The following is a 16,336-nucleotide window of genomic DNA, read 5'->3' on the forward strand; positions in this document are numbered from 1 at the left end:
AAGGTGCCTTTGCAAACATCATGCCTCCAAGCTACCTGAAATTACCACCTTCCCTGTGAATATTTCCGCACCTCGGTGTTCACAAGCAAGAAGTTTATTAAAAATCTAGTTAGATATGACTATCTTGCAGGTCTACCCTCTGCTTAGAAACTCATGTGGAGAGATACTGAAAATTCTTTATCTCAGTAAAACAGAAGCCTGACGGAATTAACCCTGATCAGCTTTTGGCGAGATAGGGAAGGAAATGCACTCTTAACTAGTTTAGCTTTTTACATTAACTGTATTAAAGGATAAATCTTACCCTTTCATACGCTGAAACAGAAAGAGATATGCAGACTGAACAGATTAAAAACCAAGGTGGCTGTTTCTGTCAGGCAGTCAGCTCAGCAAGACTATGAATACATCCTTCATCAAGCGGTCTATTTGTAATAGCCTAGATGTACAATGTTTTGTTACACTCTGATTTCGTATCACCTGTAACATGCAAGTCCCAAGATTTTCAACTGTGAACTGAAAAGGAGAAACTTGGATGTGCAGCCCATCTATATTTGTTTACTCCTGAGTACTAGGGACCGATCCTTTAGGATGGCAAGCCCTTCTTTGTGGAATCATCCCTGTCGACTTTCAGGTTTCTCCTGAAAGCTCTGTTATTCAAGCAGTCCTTTGGAACATGAATTCCCCCCCCCCAAAAAAAACCCTAGTTATTTATCCTATAGTAATTTTGCATGCTGTATACCCCCTTGCTGTATTTTTATGAAAGTACAGTCTGTTAATGTTGGAATAAATACATAGTTTGTTGATTTAAGTATAGGAATTTTAAAAGTAACTTTTTTAAAAAGTGTGATATTGTTATAATTTCATATCCTCATACAATCTGGTGTTTTAAGTTGTCAGTCACATGACCTCTCAGCCATGGACACCCTTGGATTTTCTGCTTCGACTCTACCTTGCCAGAACATAAAATGCCTTCGTTCCTATCCCTACCATCGATTTGTTTCTATGCAGCGGAAACCCATTCTATTCCCAGAAAAGCTATTGCTCTAGGCATCGAGATCACCTAAAATATTCACAGAGGACGTTATATGTATTCTGTGTATTTGAATGTTTGTTGCTTACGCCCACATTTCCTTAGGGAGAAACAATGGTATTCACAATTTCACCATCATCACTCCAGAAAGAATAAATAAAAAACTGAGATATATTTATTTAAACATATCTGTTGATGGGTTTTGGTGTGATCTTGCTACCTTAGGAACATAAGTTGCTCCCAGCAATCCAACTGTGCTATCATATGCTTACAGCAGAAGCTTACTGCCCTGCAAAAGTAAAAACACACACACACACACACAGAGAGAGAGAGAGAGAGAGAGAGAGAGAGAGAGAGCGAGCACAGGGGGCGGGAGGAAGCAAATGAAACAAACCCAGCAAAGAATATGAACCTCTTCAAAAATTCTGCATTATCTCCACATTCTTTACAACACGGTAACTTCTTTCCCTGCATCATTTGAACCAATAAGCTAATGGCCTGAAGCAAAATGGTCAACTGCCCTGGGATCCTTTTTGGGAGAAAGCACAGGATTGAAATTAATTAAAAAAAACAAGGGCCAGAGCTCAGTCCATCTCTTTCCTTCAGCATTTAAGGCTGCAAGCTTAGGCACACGTACTTCAGTGTGAAATCCAATTAACTCAGAGGGTCTTACTTCTGAGTAAGCATGCCTAGGATTGCCATGTATGTGACCTATAGCTAGGGATGGGGGAGAGATTTTATTTTGTTTGCATTTTAATGAGAAATTACCCAATATGCACCAATATGCAAAGTAAAAATCAGCCACCCTTTGATATTCACGCTTCTCCAAATTTTACAATGCAGTTCTCCAACCAAACTAGAGGGGTTGTATTCAATGTTCTCTGTCCATCACCACAAGGGTTCTTGAGTGTATTTTAATATTGTGTAACAGAAGAGTCCAAAACCATAGTTGCACTAGAAGAAACTCACTATGCAGCTGATGGTGCGCAAAGTTACTAGAAAACTGCTTATACATTCAACAACATTTCACTGGCACAAAATATTTCAGTAGCAGAACAAATGTACTGTTAAGTGACTTTACCTTACCACTACATTGGGTACAATCAGCGACTACAAGAATGCATTATATGAGAAGTTGTGCATTAAAATGCAAGTATTGGTGAAAATAACAAAATGTGTATTATGGAAAATTGTTTTCAGGTCTGTGTATTAGACAAATTTCATACAAAAATATGTTTATTAGGAGAAATCCACATTAAAATGTTCAAAAAATTTTTTCCAGCAAATTGCGGCAGAAATGTGGAGAACTAAAGTTAAGAATGAAAAAAATGAGAAATGAGGGTACCAAGTCTATTGTCCTCCATGTTTCTCACATGAGCTCATATGCTAGTTCAGAGAGCAAGCAGTTTTATATTGAGCATTAAAATTATATATGAGTTTTCAGGAAACCATTTAACTAATGTACCAAACATGCTGTAACCAAGTTCAACGCCTAAAAGGTTTAGCCTAATTCAAAATATTAATTCATTCATTTGTTTGCCATTTCTCCACAAGATTATATTCTTACAGAAGGCTCTTTTAATAGAGTTCAAGAAACAGGATAAACTAATCAAAATCATGTTCTTGAGATGAGTAACCTGAATAGTGTTTACCATGAATACTGCAAGAAGAGCTAGAATGATATCTCCTTATCAGTAAGTACTCTTAGCTGGGAAACTGGAACCCAAAGCTGAATACACGCCCCATGATCAGCTATGAACTATCGCAAACTGTGTTGCTTACCACTTGCCTTTCACGCACAAACACTTTCCCTTCATCTTTCAGGCCCAAATTCAGATGGGGAGGTTGAGGTGCCTGGAATGAAAAAATATTTCCCATATTGTCCTGGTCCTGTACTGCTTTCATCAAGCACCTGAGGCTTATTATATGGCTGTAGGAATCCTCCTATGAGTTAAGCCATGGGTAGGCAAACTAAGGCCTGGGGGCCGGATCCGGCCCAATCAATCTAAATCCGGCCCAAAGACAGTCCGGGAATCAGCGTGTTTTTAAAAATGTATCTCTGGGTTATTTGTGGAGCATAGGAATTCGTTCATTTTTTTTCAAAATATAGTCCGGCCCCCCACAAGGTCTGAGGGACAGTGGACTGGCCCCAGCTAAAAAGGTTGGCTGACCCCTGAGCTAAGCCGTGCCTAATGCCTATGTGTGTCTCACAGTTTGTTTCAGTGTGGTGCAGGGTTTCTGTCGGATGTAGCAGACATTGGGTTTGAGTGCTAGAAAGTGCTAGAAAGGGGTGTTCATATGGAGCAAAGTGTAAGGGTTCATGCGTCTGTGTCACAGTGTGAGGTGGTGTCCCTCATGACAGTTCCTCAGGTTTCCAAATGGGCCCGTGGGTCCAAAAATGTTGGCAAGCCCACATCTAACCATTGTACAATGAATAGGCATTGCACACAGCTTCCACTAGGTAGCTCCCTCTGCAAACACTGTAGGCCTGGCCAAAAATTTGCTTTAAAAACCAGTTTTGTGCATGGCCAGCCTTGCTTTGCTAAGAAAACGTTTAACTTTTGAACCTTTGATCATAACTTCACCAAACCAATGAGGAACTACTATCACCAAAAAGCCTGGATAAAAGTACAGCAGCAGTTTCAAGAAAATTGGATATATGTGGTGTTTTTTTAACTGTTTTTACTCCAACGATTTCATGGATCACTGCCTCCCCTTCATGGATCACTGCCTTGCCGTGGCGAAGGGGCTTGAAGAACTCAGAGAAGCTATGAACTATGCCGAGCAGGGCACCCAAGATGAACAGGTCATAGTGGAGAGTTTTGACCAAACGTGATCCACCTGGAGGAGGAACCGGCAAGCCACTCCAGTATCCCTGACAAGAAAACTCCATGGACAAAGACAACAGGCATATAAAAGTTATGACGCTGGAAGATGAGCCCCTCAGGTCAGAAGGCGTCCAACATGCTACTGGGGAAGAGCGGAGGACAAGTACAAGTAGATCCAGAGCTGATGAAGCGGCTGGGCTAAAGCCGAAAGGACGTTCAGTTGCGGATATGCCTGGAAGCGAAAGGAAAGTTCAATGCTGTAAAGAAAAATATTGCATAGGAACCTGGAATGTAAGAACCATGAACATGGGTAAGTTGGAGGTGGTCAAAAATGAGATGGCAAGAATAAATATTGACATCCTGGGCATCAGTGAGCTAAAATGGATGGGAATGGGCAAATTTAGTTCGGATGACCATCATATCTACTACTGTGGGCAAGAAACCCGCAAAAGAAATGGAGTGGCCCTCATAGTCAACAAAAGAGTTGCGAAAGCAGTACTGGGTTGCAATCTCAAAAATGATAGAATGATCTCGATACGAATCCAAGGCAGGCCTTTTAACATAACAGTAATCCAAGTTTATGCACCAACTACTGGTGCGGAAGAAACTGAAATTGACCAATTCTATGAAGACTTACAACACCTTATAGAAGTGACACCAAAGAAGGATGTTCTTCTCATTATAGGAGATTGGAATGCTAAAGTAGGGAACCAAGAGATAAAAGGAACAACTGGCAAGTTTGGCCTTGGAGAGCAAAATGAAGCAGGGCAAAGGCTAATAGAGTTCTGTCAAGAGAACAAGCTGGTCATCACAAACACACTTTTCCAACAACACAAGAGATGACTCTACACGTGGACATCACCAGATGGGCAGCATCGAAATCTGATTGATTATATTCTCTGCAGCCAAAGATGGAGAAGCTCGATACAGTCAGCAAAAACAAGACCTGGAGCTGACTGTGGCTCAGATCATCAGCTTCTTATAGCAAAATTCAAGCTTAAACTGAAGAAAGTAGGAAAAACCACTGGGCTGGTAAGATACAATCTAAATCAAATCCCTTATGAATACACAGTGGAAGTGAGGAACAGGTTTAAGGATTTAGATCTGCTGGACAGAGTGCCTGAAGAACTATGGATGGAGGCTCGCAACATTATACAGGAGGCAGCAACGAAAACCATCCCAATGAAAAGGAAATGCAAGAAAGCAAAGTGGCTGTCCAATGAGGCCTTACAAATAGCGGGGGAGAGAAGGCAAGCAAAATGCAAGGGAGATCGTGAAACATACAGGAAATTGAATGCAGATTTCCAAAGAATAGCAAGGAGAGACAAGAAGACCTTCTTAAACAAGCAATGCAAAGAAATAGAAGAAAGCAATAGAATGGGAAGAACCAGAGATCTGTTCAAGAAAATTGGAGATATGAAAGGAACATTTCGTACAAAGATTTCCATAATAAAGGACAAAAGTGGAAAGGACCTAACAGAAGCAGAAGACATCAAGAAGAGGTGGCAAGAATACACAGAGGAATTATACCAGAAAGATATGGATGTCTCGTACACCCCAGATAGTGGGGTTGCTGACCTTGAGCCAGACATCCTGGAGAGTGAAGTTAAATGGGCCTTAGAAAGCACTGCAAATAACAAGGCCAGTGGAAGTGATGGTATTCCAGCTGAACTATTTAAAATTTTAAAAGATGATGCTGTTAAGGTGCTACACTCAATATGCCAGCAAGTTTGGAAAACTCAGCAGTGGCCAGAGGATTGGAGAAGATCAGTCTACATCCCAATCCCAAAGAAGGGCAGTGCCAAAGAATGCTCCAACTACCGCACAATTGCACTCATTACACACGCTAGCAAGGTTATGCTTAAAATTCTACAAGGAAGGCTCAAGCAGTATGTGGACCGAGAACTCCCAGAAGTGCAAGCTGGATTTAGAAGAGGCAGAGGAACCAGAGACCAAATTGCAAACATGCGCTGGATTATGGAGAAAGCTAGAGAGTTCCAGAAAGACATCTACTTCTGCTTCATTGACTATGCAAAAGCCTTTGACTGTGTCGACCACAGCAAACTATGGCAAGCTCTTAAAGAAATGGGAGTGCCTGATCACCTCATCTGTCTCCTGAGAAATCTCTATGTGGGACAAGAAGCTACAGTTAGAACTGGATATGGAACAACTGATTGGTTCAAAATTGGGAAAGGAGTACGACAAGGCTGTATATTGTCTCCCTGCTTATTTAACTTATATGCAGAATTCATCATGCGAAAGGCTGGGCTGGATGAATCCGAAGCCGGAATTAAGATTGCCGGAAGAAATATCAACAACCTCAGATATGCAGATGACACAACCTTGATGGCAGAAAGTGAGGAGGAATTAAAGAAGCTTTTATTGAGGGTGAAAGAGGAGAGCGCAAAATATGGTCTGAAGCTCAACATCAAAAAAACGAAGATCATGGCCACTGGTCCCATCACCTCCTGGCAAATAGAAGGAGAAGAAATGGAGGCAGTGAGAGATTTTACTTTCTTGGGCTCCATGATCACTGCAGATGGTGACAGCAGCCATGAAATTAAGAGACGCCTGCTTCTTGGGAGGAAAGCAATGACAAACCTAGACAGCATCTTAAAAAGTAGAGACATCACCTTGCCAACAAAGGTCCGTATAGTAAAAGCTATGGTTTTCCCAGTAGTGATGTATGGAAGCGAGAGCTGGACCATAAAGAAGGCAGATCGCCGAAGAATTGATTCCTTTGAATTATGGTGCTGGAGGAGACTCTTGAGAGTCCCATGGACTGCAAGAAGAACAAACCGATCCATTCTTAAGGAAATCAGCCCTGAGTGCTCACTGGAAGGACAGATCCTGAAGCTGAGGCTCCAATACTTTGGCCACCTCATGAGAAGAGAAGACTCCCTGGAAAAGACCCTGATGTTGGGAAAGATGGAGGGCACAAGGAGAAGGGGACGACAGAGGACGAGATGGTTGGATAGTGTCTTCGAAGCTACAAACATGAGTCTGACCAAACTGCGGGAGGCAGTGGAAGACAGGAGGGCCTGGCGTGCTCTGGTCCATGGGGTCACGAAGAGTCGGACACGACTAAACGACTAAACAACAACAACAACAACTCCAACGATTTCAGCAAAAAGGGTCAGTGTCAATTTCCAGCATTGTATCTGTGGCAAATTTTATTGGATCAGTTTGAGATTTAGCAAATTTGTACACCCCCCATCAGGTCAGTTATGCTTACCACCTTTCAAGTTAATGGGTAGATAGGTGCTGTTTTTATAAATGTGAAATCTTTTTTTCTTTTTTGCTACTTCTGTGATTCTACTGGCCTTAACTAATGGGGTACTCCTGTGCTGCTTTAACAGGTTACCCTAAGAATATGCCTTCAATAACAGAAGGTTGGATCCAGACATCAGCTCATGGAACACTCACATGAATAAAATTAGCAAAAAAACAACAACCCCAACCTCTTTGTACTCAAGACAGCCAGGTCAGATCATAGCCATTGAAATTATAAATAATATGAACAAAAGGCAAACAAATACAAATCAAGGTTAACATTCCTTCAACAGCTTGACTCAGCACAAATGGGGATGGGGAGCAAATTTCAACGTTGCACCATAAAATTATGGTGCAAATCATTCTCTTGAGGTAAACACTTTTAGAATCTTACCGAAACTTTGGTGCTTCCTGTATTGGTAGAAGGTGTGAGGGACTTAGATGGGACAGCAGGAACCAGAGCTTTAGAGGAAACTGGAGGAATCCCAGACTCAACCGTCTCATGTGCAGTATGGTGTTCATGGTCTGGTTTCTCCTCAAACCCCGGACATTTGCTACATTTTCGGTCCATAGTGGATTCTAGTATGCTAAATATGATTGTCCCCAAACAAAAACAAAAAAATCTAGCTGTGTGTCAGCAATCAGGAATCTCAAATAATTCTCTGGCGATTCTGCTAATTCCTAAACTTCAGACACACAGTCTTCAACTCAACTGTACCCAACTTCAAATCAAGTCTCCAAATCTTAGCAAAACAGTCAGTTTATATCTCACGCCATATGCTGCCAGACAAGGTTATTCTTCACCCAATAACAAAAATGTTGCAAGTGATCAGTCATTTGCTCCGCTTATTTATAGGCTCGCCGTAATACAAGTCAACAGGTTTTTTTAAACTCCATTCTGATTTATAAAGAAAGCACTTTCATAGCACTTAAGGCATTACTGAAATGCTTCCATTGGTGAGCAGGTGTTCCAGGCTATACTCTTGAGCTTCCAGTTACTGCGGTGATAGAATGCCCCAGAATCTGACAGAGTTCCTGTGTCACTTTAGATATGAAAATTCTACTCCTGGAAATGCTTAGAACACTTGCATGCATTTGGCTGTGCTGCAGCACAGTGTAACCCTATGGTCCATGAATATGGATATATATATGGGGATAGATAGATAGATAGATAGATAGATAGATAGATAGATGGCCTAAGGAAATGTTTAAACAGCAGTCTCCAAGGGCGAGTGTGTTTTAATTAAAAACAACAGCAGCAGCAAACTAAAATATAGCACTTAAGCAAATGCACTGATTTTATTTGGAGATACCAAAAGAGAGAAAGCTTTGGCAGAGCATGGGGATAACACAAAGCAGTGCCAATTCCAGGTTCTGATGAGCTTTTGGGCAAGTTGCTATCAGTGCCCCCCTCTTGTTGCTGCCCATCCACTTGCCTCTTCCACCAGGTCCAACCCAAACCACTTCCCTGAGGGAGAGGACAAATCATGCAAAGGTGACTGGCTCCTTCTCCTCACCCATCCCAGTGGCAGCTCTCCCAAAGAGCAGCCGAGAGCAAAAAAAAACTCCAAGGAAGAAGAACAGCAGCAGCAGCAGATGCTTAAAGCATTGACAGTAGGCTCTCTACTGGGATGTGGGATGTGGCTGGCAATGCTAATCTTGTCACCTGGAGTACTGAGCCTCAAAGAATTATCGCCCCAAACTGAAACCACAACCTTGTGACCAGCTGATCTCTGGAGCAGAGTAGATGGATTGGCTTAATTCAAGGTGATTTGAATCAACAAGGAAACTGGTTGCTTTAACTGCTAAAACATACTTGGCTGCCACTCTTATTTATCAAGTTATTCATTTAATTTATATCCCACATTTCTCCTAGTGAAGCACCAAAGGCAACATATATAACAACAGAAAGCAGATACAACTAAAACATACACAAGAAATATAAATATCTAAAAATGCCCGAGTAAATAAGTAGCCCAAGTATAAAAGCATCACTGAAAACACTTAAAACTATTTGAAAGCACACACACACACAAAAGCATAAGCTGCACCTTAGAAAACCCTGCCCCAACAGCATTGAAACAAAAACGTATTTGCCTACCAGTGAAAAGAAAGCAGAGAAGGAGCCAGCCAACCAAGTTCCACAATCTGGGAGCATCCACTGAGAAGGCCCTCTCTTATGTCCTCAAAAAACTAATTGAAGTATTTGCACAACCAAGCGGTGCAATCCGAAACTATGGACCTAAATGCTTTGCTCATGCAGCCTACCTACTTCAGAATTATATCTGCTTTGAGACAAGGGACATATTTCACTCACTTGGAGGTTGAGGCTGTAATCCTGTATCTGGAAGAAGCTTCTACAGTGGTGCCCCGCAAGACGAACGCCTCGCAAGACGGAAAACCCGCTAGACGAAAGGGTTTTCCGTTTTGGAGGTGCTTCGCGAAACGAATTTCCTATGGGCTTGCTTCGCAAGATGAAAATGTCTTGCGAGTTCCTGCGGGTTTTTTTCCTCCCCCCCCCTTTTCTAAGCCGCTAAGCCGCTTAACAGCTGATCCGCTAAGCCGCTTATCAGCTGATCCGCTAAGCCGCTTATCAGCTGATCCCCTAAGCCGCTAAACAGCTGATCCGCTAAGCCGCTAATCAGCTGATCCGCTAAGCCCCTAAGCCGCTAATGGCGCTAATCTGCTAAGCCGCTAATGGGCTTGCTTCGCAAGACGAAGAAACCGCAAGACGAAGAGACTCGCGGAATGGATTCTTTTCGTCTTGTGAGGCACCACTGTACTGAACAAAGTGAGACGTGCTTCTGAATCAACATGCATAGGTTCAGGTTATAACTTGGGTTTCTAAGAAGTAGGGTCTGGGAGCTGGGGGGGGGGTGTTTTTCAGTGTAGCAGAAAGTAGATGTCCGTGTTCTTTTTAAGAGTCATAACGTATCGAAAATTTGTAAACTGAATTCATTACAGAGAAGTTGGAGAATGGAATTTAAAAATAATTAAAAAATCAGCCATAAGAGCTCAGTGCATGATCCTAGTGAGATTTAGGACAGCAGATCCTAAGTCTGTGGGCCAAACAATATGGGATGTTGATCTTTGCATCTATCTCGAGGGCTTTTAAAAATACAAGTAGTATTGGGTGGGCAGGTGGGGAAGAATGTAATTAAATAATACACACAGTTAAAATGACCCTAAGAAGCAAGCACCAACTCTAAAGATGCTGCCTGAGCTAAAAATGTTGCTTAAGTTATCCACTAACACTGATGTGCTGTAGTCCAAAACATTTGGAAGGCATCAGGTTGGCAGAAGCTGCCCTACCAACTATTTTCTCTGTATTAACTGAAAAGGATGGTGATGTGACATTAAGCAAATGGAAGAGTCCATGATTTTCTCCCAGCTTGACCTTATCTGACTATTCTCCCTACTGAAGTGTAGCAAAAGTATGCCTCGTTATAATTTGGACATACATTTGTGATTTAAGGCAGTCTCCTTTAGTACAGAGAGAAACTTTTTTTTTTTTTGTTCTCTTACCTTATGGGTAATATTTTTTGTTCTAAAAAACAAACTTGTGAATTAAATAAAGGTTTTTCTTCAAAATCATACCTTTAAGCTGGCAGTGAGCTCCACCTACTGGCAAACTGACCCAGATATGATGGCTTTTTATACCTAACATTCCATCTTTGACTGAACTATTATTTTTTGTTGATGATATGAACAATTTGAGATGGACATTGACAGTGCTTTTTTTCAAGAGTATGCATACCCCTAAACATTTTGTGAATCTAAGTTTGGCCTCGCTGAGGGGCAGTATTTCAATATGAGTAGGAAAACGAGATTTAAGCACTGGACATTGATACAGAATCACAAATTGTCTAAGTATGGTAGGTTTTTAGTCAGCTATCTTCATAGCAGAGTTTCTGATCCTGACTTGCTCCTCTAAACCTGCTTTTCTCAAACCGGTATCCTCCACATGCTTTAGCTACAGCTCCCATCAGTATGCTATGTTGGACATGATTGATAAGGGATGCAGCCATAAACATCTGGAAGGTACTAGGTTGGGGAAGCTGCCCTAAATCGCAGTTAAGACTTCCCACATAAGGAACAGCAGTTGGTTGAACAAGAAAGTGAAACTTTCCAGTTCCCTCCCCATCACTGTAGGAGTCAAAGGCTTGTACATGAAACATTAAATCACAGATTATTAGCACTACATCAAAACCTGGCCATTATATAATTAAATCCATGTCACACTTTTATAATACACACTTCTCTTGCAAATCTTATAGAATGATGGATCAGAGTCTCTCTTCCACTATGAGACAGAAGAACTGACATTTAGCTCCTTTGGAGCAGGTTTTCAGACCAGTTGCACAGGGAGCAAAGCAGGCTACAGAGAGAAGGCCGAATCTGCAATGGGTGTCAGAGCTGGCCACCTGAGTTTGCTATTAGCGGTAGTGCCTCCCCACTTCATCCCCAATTCTTCAAGCCCTCTGTTCCCTGTTGTAAATCTGTCCATTCTCCACCATCTGTGTTCTTAAGAATTGGGAAAGGAAGAGATCAGACATTGGATATAGTAGTTCTGGGACCCACTTTTGGCAGGCTTTATCACTTCATCATGTAGGAGACCTTTTGTGGTAAAAGCACCAAAACAATTTATAATGCCTAGACTTCTTTGTGCTGGTTTCCTTCCCTGGTCATCTAGGAACAGCAGAGTTATCCTAACTTCCTCCAGAATGCTGTCATGAAGTCATGTTAACATTGTTTTCATTCCATACATTTACATGCCCTCATTTCTACACAGAGTTCTAATGTTATTCTGCTTTTATTCACTTTCTTGAAAAAAGGTAAAACATTTGATGTTCCCACAGTTTATTTGCTGCAGTAATGAAATATAGCTTTCAAAAACAAGATGAATACTTTTATTAGACAGTCACTGATTTAATGCCAAGATGAATATTTCTAACTTCAGCTTCAATCACAACCATTCTTAAGATCTCACTTTGGAATTCTTGATATAAAAATGCTGACAAAAATGTTTTTAAGCAACTTTGAGTTTCTTTTTTCTCTTTTCTTTCCCCCAAATGTTCATCATTTATGCCCTACCCTCCTCTTAAGTATTCAGGGAGTTCAGAGATACATGGAATTAATATATTTTATCTTCCCAATAGGCCTGTCAAGGTGGTCATCCATCAAGCTACACACGCTGAAGCAACAGCAGCTTACCCTTAGTTTGCCCAAATTCAACACTACTACACCTGCAGTTCTCAACTTTCCACACCTAGGAAGCACCTTTCAATGCAAATATGCATTATGGGACCCACTTATTTATTTATTTTACCATATGCAGAAATAGTGTTATGGGGCAGCACACTAAATGCCAAGCTATGACCAACTTGTGGGAACCAGCCTACCAGATGCAGGTCAGTGCTATCAGTGACATAAAGCAAGGTGACAGAGCTCTCTCAATTCCATAAGGGAAATCAGTAAGTGGAAGCATGGGAAACAGATTACAGTGGTACCTCGGGTTACATATGCTTCAGGTTACAGACTCCGCTAACTCAGAAATAGTACCTCGTGTTAAGAACTTTACTTCAGGATGAGAACGGAAATCGTGCTCCAGCAGTAGGCCCCATTAGCTAAAGTGGTGCTTCAGGTTAAGAACAGTTTCAGGTTAAGAACGGACCTCTGGAACGAATTAAGTACTTAACCCGAGGTACCACTGTAATGTAAAATACAGTCCAATTAACCCCCTAGGAAGTGATAAGGTTGGGTTCTGAGCATTCTCTCTCTCTCTCTCTCTCTCTCTCTTACCCTTTCCTTCACTGTGAGGAGATGGAAATGAAATACAAGGAGATCCTGTGTTTATCTGAAAGAATTACTCACACTCTGATGAGGGGAGTGGGGAAGGGAGCAATACAAAACCAAGCTCTACCCCATTCACTCCTTAGCTTCCGTGCTGTATTGGAGGGCAAGTAAAAACTGAGCAATGAACCCTCAGTAAAAACATTTAAAATATTTAAATGAATGTCAAACTGAAACCCATGCAAACACTCTAATTTATAATAATGATATTAAAAAAAACACTGATCAAGAATCTATTTTACAGATACCTTATACGTTAAACCTTATGCAGCATCTGCATACAGAAGCTTTGCATAATTTACTTAAGGATAGGTGAACAGCAAGGTTTTTTCATGCTGCTGAATGTATATTTTTGTGCTCGACAACACTGTAAATTCATAAAAGAATGCTGCTGATCATAAATCATAAATGCGTAAGGCATTCATAGTTGTTTAAGTCAAGAAGAATTAAATAACAAAATTGAAAAGGTCAAAAGGATGACCTGCTTTGAAATGAAAACAACAATTTAACTTCTAATTAAATAAATAATTTTCATTCAGGAGGATCATTATACATGGTAAATCTGAAAAGCCATTCAAAAATGACTAAGAATCACAGCATGGTGAGATAAGAGAAAAGGTTATATATAATTCACCAACAAAATACTTTTGTTTTATCGAAGAAATACTGAAAATGGATGATCATTCACAATCATTACAGAAAAGATGTGTTTAGCATTTTTCTTTGAATTAAGGGTAGGGGAACCCCATCTTACAAAGCAAAGATAGAGAGCACTAATGTGGGGGGGGGTAGTAGTCATTTGTACACAAGTATCATGAGGTAGGGAGGGACGCAGGTGGCGCTGTGGGTTAAAGCCTCAGCGCCTAGGGCTTGCCGATCGAAAGGTTGGCGGTTCGAATCCCTGCGGCAGGGTGCACTCCCGCTGCTCGGTCCCAGCGCCTGCCAACCTAGCAGTTCGAAAGCACCTCCGGGTGCAAGTAGATAAATAGGGACCGCTTACCAGCGGGAAGGTAAACGGCGTTTCCGTGTGCGGCTCTGGCTCGCCAGATGCAGCTTTGTCACGCTGGCCACGTGACCCGGAAGTGTCTCTGGACAGCGCTGGCCCCCGGCCTCTTGAGTGAGATGGGCGCACAACCCCAGAGTCTGTCAAGACTGGCCCGTACGGGCAGGGGTACCTTTACTTTACCTTTATCATGAGGTAGGAATGGATTCTTAGCCCCTCCAGCGCCCTCCAGTCACAACACTCCCTGTTAACACTGTCCCTGCTCCCTTTTCCCTCTGAAAGCTAGTCTCCAAGACTAGGGTGCGCAAAGTCCAGGAAATGTAAGGAAATGCTTAGAGGTATGCGTGTGAAATGCTCCCACATCAAAACAGGCACATATTTGGCGAAGTGTGTTTCCATGAGGATCAAAAGACTTCCATTTATCTTTCCTGGAAGGGAGGGAATATCACCCAGTTTAAGAGCTACTAGGCTGTCTCTTGTGTCACCTTCAAAAGTCCACACAGTGGTGCTCCCTGTTTACATAGGTGAGGCTAGCACCCCAGGTAATTTGGCACCCAGAATAGTTGCAAGCTGCCTCTATGGTTAGTATGGCCATGGCAATATTACCAGAAAACTAATTTACTTTTTCTTAAGTACTGATACAGCAACCCTTTCTTCCTTCTCTCAGTTAATTTTCTTTATACAGTGGTACCTTGGTTTACAAACTTAATCTGTTCCGGAAGTCCATTCTTAAACCGAAACCGTTCTTAAACCGAGGTGCGCTTTCCCTAATGAGGCCTCCCGCCACCGGTGCTCTTCCACCATTCGGATTCCGTTCATAGACTGTGATAAAGTTCTCAAACCGGGACACTATTTCCAGTTTTGTGGAGTTCGTAAACCAAATCATTCTTAAACAGGACTGTTCTTAAACCAAGGTACCACTGTATATATTTTTTCCTGCTACGCTATACCTAATTTATATTGCAAACTTTCTAGCAGAGGCCCTTATCAAATTAGTTTGTCCAGAGCAGCATGTACATCTCATGTTTTGCATACCAATAATAGTGACAGGGGAATGAATGCAACTTTGGCATTTGAAAAACAACTAGATGGGAAAAGAGAGGGAGGGTGAAACAATAGCCAGTATTGAGACAGTATATTTGGACATGTTTATGGGAAAACAAGCATGCCCTAATGGAGACAGAAATAAATTATATCAAATGCACATTTTCATATGCATGAGATATAGATGTCATGAAGTCCTCTCTCCGGCAAACCAAGATATCATGTTGATGTGATGCAGACAGGCAGAACAAAAAAAGAGAGAAAATTTTCTTCACCAAACACAAGCTCCAAACCTCTGCATGTTGAGAAAAGCCACTCAGAAATTTCTAGTGAATCGCTCCCACACATCGATGCATGGTTACCAACTATAATAAAATGAATTATCTCTTTTTTATTTTATCTGCCTGCCATGAAAGAGAAGCAATGCCAAGCCACAAAAATTCATAGATATTCTGAATTAGAATTCCTGTGGGGATCCAGAGCTTTATATCCTACTCCAAAAGGTAAGAACATAACTGTGTCCCCAAAATCTATATAGTCCATTCTACCAGGGTAGTCAGAAACTAATAAACCAGCTGATTGGGAACTGCCCTCTTCCAAAATAATTTCATTTCCTACCTCGTCTTCAGAGCAGAGCTACAGCTTCCAACCCAGTGACCCTATGATGTCAGCAGGAAATCCAGGACCCATGCCGTGCAGAAATAATGCCTCCTCCACACAACAGCTGAAGGCATCTATCCTTCAGGGTGCTGCTTTGCAAGTGACTTCTCTGTAGGGAAGCCACTTGCAAGGATCACCCCGCACCACACAGGATCAATGCCTCTGCTCAACAGCTGTTATGCAGAGGCACTGATCAAGTGGGGTATCAGGCAGCAAGGAGAGTCACAGGGCATTAGGCTCCTACCTTCTCTCAAAATAGGCTGCTGTCAGTCACAAGGAACTCAATGCACGCCTCTTCTTCCTGCCTGATGCCTTATCCTTGACAGCCCCTCTGGGTCATTCAACACAACCCACAGGGATCTGTGGCTATCTCAGCTTGACTTGTGCAAGGCCTGAATCCTTCCAGATAGGCACAACGTGGCTCAGGATTCAGGACTTAGTCAAATCTGGTGCATAGCCCTAGTAATTGGAAATGTAATGTTCTGGACAAAGAGGATATAGTCATGGCTATCATAGTCCATGAAGCCTTGAAGCTGCCCTTCTGCAATTAGAACTTAGGCAGTAGATTCACCAGACACACAAGTCTTCTGGCCCCAGACTTCCTCACTATGTTAATAAGTGCTGCCCTTTCATTTAAATTACAGCAAT

At 41.8% G+C, this 16,336-nt stretch overlaps 1 protein-coding gene across 4 annotated transcripts in view; it reads right to left on the bottom strand.

The window, feature by feature from the left end:
* FER (FER tyrosine kinase) overlaps positions 1 to 16,336 on the bottom strand; it is a 165,065-nt gene that overhangs the window by 103,130 nt on the left and 45,599 nt on the right. The window lies entirely within an intron of this gene.

Source organism: Podarcis cretensis, assembly GCF_951804945.1.
Source record: "Podarcis cretensis genome assembly, chromosome: 11".
NCBI classification, from domain to species: Eukaryota; Metazoa; Chordata; class Lepidosauria; order Squamata; family Lacertidae; genus Podarcis; species Podarcis cretensis.